General features: G+C 40.6%; 1 protein-coding gene across 6 annotated transcripts in view; it reads right to left on the minus strand.

Annotated features, from left to right (window-relative positions):
• HFM1 (helicase for meiosis 1) overlaps nt 1-2050 on the minus strand; it is a 115541-nt gene extending 113491 nt beyond the window's left edge. For 4 of the 6 annotated variants that reach the window (XR_004383795.1, XM_032867110.1, XM_032867108.1 and 1 more), the window contains exon 1: nt 1732-1754. The gene's annotated coding sequence lies outside the window, so the exon portion shown is untranslated. Of the gene's footprint in view, nt 1-1731; nt 1863-2003 lie in introns of those variants that run through there. The other 2 variants (XM_032867107.1, XM_032867109.1) reach the window with 2 other exon arrangements.
• Nucleotides 2051-7856: the final 5806 nt, after the last annotated feature.

The following is a 7856-nucleotide window of genomic DNA, read 5'->3' on the forward strand; positions in this document are numbered from 1 at the left end:
AACTAAAATCAAAGAAACTATATGAGTGCCATCTTGTGGAGAAATCCATACTATCAGGTCAGATCATGCCCCTTCAATTTTAAATCCTCCCAAAGGTGGGGATGAGATACCTGTGGGACTATGTGACACCCCTTGACAAAACACTACTGGTAAGAGGGCTAGATCTATGTATATCTTAAGACTGTTCTTAGTTATCCAGAACTTTTGGGATTTTTCATTGTTCTAGTCATTGGCGTTTTTCTCCCTTCCATCTGTTTAACTTAATTGTCCTCTTTTTTTTTTAATTTATTAATCACCTAGTCACCAACCAAAAGAAATAGTGAAGTTGAAATATATTAGCAATTGTTCTAAAACAATTGACTATATTAACAGTAGAAACCCAAGATAACAGGGAGGGAGACAGAAGGGAGTCATTAAAAAATATGTTAAAGGAGTCCTTAACATCTTTAAGTAAACAATTTCAGAACTTGAAAATAATTACCTGATAAAGTATAAATGAACATGCTAATCATGTTGCTATACTATGCAGACAGGAACAGATAGGGGCTCCTGGGTTGGCTCAGTAGGCTAAGCCTCTGACCCTTGATTTGGACCCATGATCTCAGGGTCCTTAGATGGAGAGTGATGCTCTGCACTCAGCAAGAAGACTGCTCCAGAGTCTCCCTCTGCCCCTCTCCCATCCCTCCTGGTTCAAGGGCAGAGGCTCTTTTTCAAAATAAATAATTTTTTTTTTTTTTAAAGTAACAAAATGTTCCCTTTCTCATCTCAGGAAAACTATATAAATTTAAAGAAACAAAAAAAGTTTTCAAAATTAAAACCCACTGGACCACTTTTATATATGGCTTTGCTACCTCAGAATTTACTAGAAAACTGTGTGACTACATAATTTGTCTGTTGAGAAAGCGTGCGCTTTATCTAATTATCTTAGTGACAATTTAGCATTTTCTTATCTTCTATAATGCTTACTATATAAATTTTTCTGATCTATTAGTCATTCCTTACGACTTGTACTCTCAGAAACTTTTTTTTTTTAAGTGCCAAAACTCAGATATAAAATACTGATTTGAAATAGGTAGTGAATGGAAGCCGAGACCAACATTCACTCGAAAAACCAATCATGACAAAGATCGCAGGGAACCTGACAAGGTAAAAGAATAAACAAGAAAAATTACCCTGGTCTCCGAGCCTCGGACAGGGAGGGGTCCCTACCAGTCGGGGAGGGAAGTGGGGGGTGGGCATCTCCATCACCCGCCCCGGGGTACCCGGCGGGCATGCCGGGAACCGAATCAGCCCCCCCCGCCCCAATTCCTGGGGAACACCCTAATTCCAAGCAAACCCATCCAATACCCCCAGGCGCCAGGGAGAAGCCGTCAGGACCCGCGTGTGGCCCGCGCCCGGAGGGCTGGAGCCGGTCGCTCCCCCCCCCCACACCCCCGACGTCTCCTTCCCACCGCTGGAAAACAAGGTGGCTACAGTACACACGCACGCTACACCTGCAGCCGCTCAGGGGGCAAGACACACCCAGACACAAACACAGTGGGTCCGGGAACAACCAAAACAAAAGCGGAGTCAGCCCAGCTCCTTCAGCTCCGCAGACGCGCGGTCCTCCCGCCAGCCCCACCCGCGCGAGCGGCCGCCCCGCCCCGAGCGCCTCAGGCCTCGCCCAGTTCCTGAGAGAAACGCGGCGAGGACCGGCGCGGCACGGGCCGGGGCGGGCTGTCCTCAACTCACCGCGCCCGCCAGTCCCCTGAGAGCGGCTCGGTGATGAAGGTCGGCCGCTGTCGGGACGATCGACTGTTCCACCTCCCCGCGGGATCCCGGGTCTGCGGTCCCAACTTTCCCCCTGGAGACGTCCGGCCCGGCCCAGCTCCTCACCCGGCAGCGGGACTCTCAGTTCTCGGAGCCGAGCGCCTATTCACCCGCCCCTTCGAGGCCCCCCAGACTGGCTAAATGAGCTCCAAGCAATGGATCAGCGGGGGTCTCCGACTTCCTTCCCGCTTCACCTTTTTCCTCCAAAAGTAGTTAATTAGGCTTGAATATATTGCTCTCCCAGTATACAGTGGCCTCTTCTCATTAAATAAAGCGCTTAAGGCTTCCCCCAGCACCTGGTAACTCCTGTGCTACTTGCCCTATGAATGTGCCTATTCCAGGTAACTCCTGTAAGTGGAATCATACAGTATTTGTCCTGTGTCTGGCTTATTTTATTCAGCATGGCTTCAGAGTTCATCATTTGTAGCATGTATCTGAATTTCATTCTTTTTTAAACTTGAATATTCCATTGTGTGTATGTACTACATTTTGTTTATCCACTCGCCTGTGGATAGACCTTGGTGTAGTTTCCACCTTTTGGCTATTGTGTTACAAACACTGGGGTACAGATATCTGTTTGAGTCCCCGCTTTCAGTTCTTTAGATATATACCTAGGAGTGCAATTGTTGAGTCTATGGTAATTCCAAGTTACACCTTTTGAAAAACCACCAGACAGATTTTCCACAGCTGCTGTATCACTCCCACTAATAATGCAAGAGGGCCCAAATTTCTCCACATCCTTGCCAGCAAGTTATTTAATATTTTTTAAAAATTATAGCCATCCTATTAGATGTGAAGTAATATCTCATTGTGGTTTTCATTTTCACTTCCCTAAAGACTAATAATATCTTTTAATGTGCTTAACAGCCATTTTGAATATCTTCTTCAGAGAAATATCTATTCAAGTCCTGGGCCAATTTTTTGTTATGTATCTTTTTACTATTGAATTGTAGGAGTTTTTTAAAAACATATATCTATTATGGCTATTTGTCCCTTATCAGATGTAAGATTTGCAAATATTTTCTCCCATGTAGTAGGTCTTCTTTTTGTTTTCTTGATAGTATCCTTTGATGCACAAAAATTCTTATCATTTTTTTCTTTATTGTCTGTGCTTTTTGTTATATCCATGAAGTCATCGCCAAATCCTATGCCACAAAGATATTTCTGCAATGTTTTCTTCTAAGAGTTTTATAGATTTAGCTCGTAAGTTTAAGTCTTTGATCCTTTTTGCTCCAACAGACCAACAAGTTTTATTCATGTGGATTAGGGTTACTAGAGGGCCTATGTCAAATAAAAGAGTTGGGGGAGGGGATATAGTTTCCAGAAAGATTGGAAGAACTTGAAAGACAAAAGATAGGTGTTCATGACACAAGAACAAAATATATTTCTGCTAATACAACTGATGTCAGGGATTCTGACTCAAAAATTCAACATAACCAAACTTTTTTCTACTTTGTAACCTCCACTCTGTTTAAACTCTGATCAAGAGGAATTGACTTTGAGAAGTTAGTGCTGATGGCTCTAGAGCAGGTGGAACCAAGAAATGTTTCAGGACTATTTTTCTCTGGGTGACAGCCAGAAGTGTGTTCTGCTATTGTCAGACGTGGAAAAGAAGAGGTAAAGAGATCATTTGGGAGAATCTGAAAATTGTAGAATTAATGTCTGAGAAAAGGAAAGAGAAGGGAAGGGAATGGAGAGGTAGGGAAGGGAAGGGAAAGAAAGGAAACAAGTGTAGTCTGATATGACCGGATCCTTGGGAAGAAAGATAACTTTAGGGAGTCATGCATAATTCTGTGTAGCAGAGTCCAATGCTATTTATGCATTTAGTAGGTGCATAACTAGCAAAACGATAAATGAATAAAGACCAAATCAATGGATAACTGTTCTTTAGGGAAAGATGTATTAAATCTCAATGTAACCAAGAAAATAGTAAACAAAAATTGATTAGAAAGTAATTCCTTGGGCACCTGGGTGGCTCAGTTGGTTGAGCATCTGCCTTCGGCTCAGGTCATGGTCCCAGGGTCCTGGGATCAAGTCCCGCATTGGACTCCCTGTTCTGCAGGGAGTCTACTTCTCCCCCTGCCCATCCTCCCATGTGTTTTCTCAATCAATCTCTCTCTCTGTCTTTCTCTCTCAAATAAATAAATAAATAAAAATTTTTAAAAGTCTTAAAAATTAAAAAAAAAAGAAAGTAATCCCTTGAGTTCCAGCTGTTAAGGAGTATGTTTAATGATGATGTACAAGATCCTAAGACCCATATTTCAATTTGTTTGTTTTTCAGGAAAAAAATGACTTGTCCAGCTAAAATGAACTTAAAATATCTTCTGTTCTCCAAAGCCAACAATGTTGATTTTTAATGGGACTGTCAGGCAGGGTGCTCCAGTTAGACCCTGAACTGAAGCATCCCACTGACACAGCCAGCCAGAGAGTATTAGTACAAAGAATATAAGCCTTCCATAGAAATCAGTAGATAAAGATTCAGTATTCAATAATTATTCTTTATGTAATTGCATTATAGTGTCTAAAATATGGTAACATAATCCTTGAAGTAAGAAGTGAACAACCCAGGACAGAAACTTAGGGACAATGAGCAGTATTCCACACTAGAATGAATGATTTCCTAATTAAAAATTGATGCCAGTTCCTAAAAGAGGAGTAAGTGGAAACTGATAACCAGTGTATAGTCTCTATGAATACTTGAATTTAAATTTTTATAATAAACTGCATACACTTTTTCTTTCAGTATGTACTAGATTTAATCTTCTGCCATGGTAATGTCTGTCAGCAAATAGGAATTAACACATTCCTTCAAGTGGTTAGTATGTAAATGTGGTAGACTTCATCGGACTGTTATAATCAAGGTTCTGGCATCCAGAAGCATATAGCATCTTAATGAAACATAGAATATATTATTCCTGAAAAAATATTATTTGAAGGAATTTTATAAGCCATTGTAACATTTTTAAAGATATTTAATGTCAGGAATCAGAGTATAAAACAGATTTTAAGAACAGGCATTCTTTGTTTTTTTTTGTTTTGTTTTGTTTTTTAAGGTTTTGTTTTGAAGTCATCTCTATGCCCAACATGGGGCTCAAACTCACATCCCCAAGATCAAGAGTCGCACGCTCTTCTGAATGAGTCAGCTATGTGCCCCTCTGTTTTGTTTTTTGTCTAAAGACAAAACAATAATTGGCAAGATCTTACAGTAATATAATCAAAAATTAATTAATATTGTTTATATGTAGTTTAGAAATAGGATAATTTCTAGAGGTTATATAATTTTGTAGTTAATAAAGAGATTTGCAATGATACAAGTAATCAGTTAAGATACTAGACAGATTTGGGTATGGACAGAATTAAAGAAATGGGAAACACCATAAAGAAATGCTTCTGCCTAGAATCCCTTCCAAAAAGGGAGTGTGATGGGGGAATTGGTAAGAGATGCTATAGCAACTGGCACATAATTATTCATTTGTGATATATGTCAAGTTATGGTGCATCAAAGCATGGGTTAATCTCATGTTTAAATATGTCAAAGCATTGAGAAAGCACAGTGCACATGATAGCATATATTTTAACATCCTGGATGACCCCTGGAATAAAGTTGAGAGTGCTGTATCCATGTCTGCCCAGAATCTGAAGCCACTGCAAAGAGAAATAGACGAATCCGTTTTCTCACAACAGCTCCCACCGTTAATTATCACCAGAGAAGGAAAGAAAATAAATCTAAAGATATTCTCTAGAAATTCTGGCTGTTCATGGCTCCTGCAAGTTCTGGGAACACAGAATAGATTTCTAGAGGAAGAGTAGGCATATTGAGATACACAAGGAACAATAGTAGCTCAGTGCTAAGGTTAGGGCCCCCTCCGTCCCAGTGCTGGGCACTCCAAGGAAGACTCATTCCCATGGAGGGACCAGCAAACTCAGCAAGAAACAGCAAGAGTAGCCATGGGGATGAGGCTGTGGAGGAGAAGCAGCTCAGCAGTGCTCACAGTGTCTGGCCCCAACGAAGCCATCCAGAGTGAAAGGTACTGCCTTGAGAGAGATCTGCTGGCCTCAGAACAACACGTTGCCCAGGCAGAGGCAGTGATATGAGCAGCAGAACTGTGACCATGGCTTCTGCAGCAGCTCTAAAGTAGGAACTGTGAAATCAGCCAGGACAGTGAGCCTGGCTTATGGAAAGTATATGCTATTTGTGAAGGTTAATAAGACTGATGGCAAAAGCCAGGAGAGTTGATAAAGCCCCGCCCTCCAGCTCTCATCTGGAGACTGTTGGGTGCAACTTGTCAGAGAAGCTGGATTCTGACAATAACGGAACACCACTGCAGAGCGGTAATGTGTTTTGTTGTCTTTGAGGGGGGAAGAATTACATACATTATTACCTTGCTTTATCTAATTCAGATTAGTGACTCATGAAAACACCAGTGTCACAACAAACTTTGCATAGCACCCTACAGTTTGCAAACATCTATTCATTTAACCCATGGGGTTAATATCTGAGAATTCATGCGAATGTGTGTGTGCAAGCCTGAGTGAATGCATAAGAGAGTAGATGCATTGCATGTGTGTGTTATGGGAAGGGGAGTGGAACCAAGTAGATGGAAAACAAATAATATATTTAAGTGGAAGGAATATTATCCTCCCCTAGTCAGTAGAGACATGTGGGTTGAAACAAGTCCAATGAAATTAAAACTCTCAGCCTAGGAAACACCAAGTCAGATAAGTGAGTGATAAATATGAAAGTGAAATGAGGTGATGTGAACTGTTAGAACCTTTTCAGATACCTATGGAATAAAACAGCTGTCAAATTATAAGTTCTTATTGAATACTAGGAACTTTATTCACCTATTTTATGTATTTCCTGATTAACAGAACACTTAAAACATGCTCTCCTAGGGGAAAAAAATTACAGAATTAACTCCGAGAGGAAGTCCTGCCAAGCCCCACAGCCTGTGTTCACACTTTTTATTCCATCCATACGTGTAGAAATGGGCAAGAAACCCGCAGGAAATTTTTTCCAGCAAGATGCTTCATATCACAGGTCATTTAAGGAAGTTTTGACTAAATAAGTTATTTCATAGGCTATGACCTATAATACTGAAGAATTAGAACTTTTTTTCAAAAAATAAGAAATTTTTTTCTAGATAAAAATACTATTTACACAATTTAGCCAAAAATTTCCCCAAATCAGGAAATACCTTAAGAATTAGTATTTGATATCTAACATGGTGAAATTATTTTGCCTGGATTTTCCTATATTTGGTCCCTGGCTCTTTCTACAAACCATACTATTTCCTCTGAACAGCAATTGTTGCTGATTTTTGTTGATGTTGTCATTGTTGTATAAATGTTGCAATTAGAAAATGTATATTTTTTAAATCTCTGGCTTTGAACAAATTCCCATTTATTTGTGTGGGAGGCCGCAATAAGGCTTGAGACGAGGACAAAACCAGGCCCTGACTTGTGCCTCCTTTAAAGTCTGAATAACCTGACAAAAGGTTTAGGACAGGAAAAGTTGAGTAGCACTGAGAAAGGGTCTGTGCTATGTGTTGTGCGCTCGCCTACGTGACTTCCCACACGCTTGCTAAACAAATGAGAACAATTTGGTTGGGGTCATAAGTTCGTGGCTGGTCCTTGCTGCCCTAGTACAGCTCACAAATTACTTTCGGGTTTGCTGTATCAATACAGAACAATTGTACTGGCATCAGCCGTTTGGCGTCACGAGGTCTGCTGATAGTTAAGTATGAAACTTATTATGGGAACTCCTGGTTGTTTAACTAGACACAGATGTATTGCTTCTCCTATTATAATATCACTATATATATGGCCTTAATGCTTTGAATAAACTTAGCACTGTTGGACATCCTCCTCAGTGCTCCTCCTGCCCCCATCTCTCTGCTTCTTGAGTTCTTTTCTTCATCCTCTTACCCTCACGTTCCTGGTCGATTTGTTGCGCCGGCCGCGACATATTTGCTACATCTGTTTAACCAGACTTAAAGTATAAAGTATAAGTATAAAGAAGACACATCTTTCCCTAGACTTCACTC

This window comes from Lontra canadensis, unplaced genomic scaffold (genome assembly GCF_010015895.1).
Source record: "Lontra canadensis isolate GAN:19392208 unplaced genomic scaffold, GSC_riverotter_1.0 scaffold33, whole genome shotgun sequence".
NCBI lineage: Eukaryota > Metazoa > Chordata > Mammalia > Carnivora > Mustelidae > Lontra > Lontra canadensis.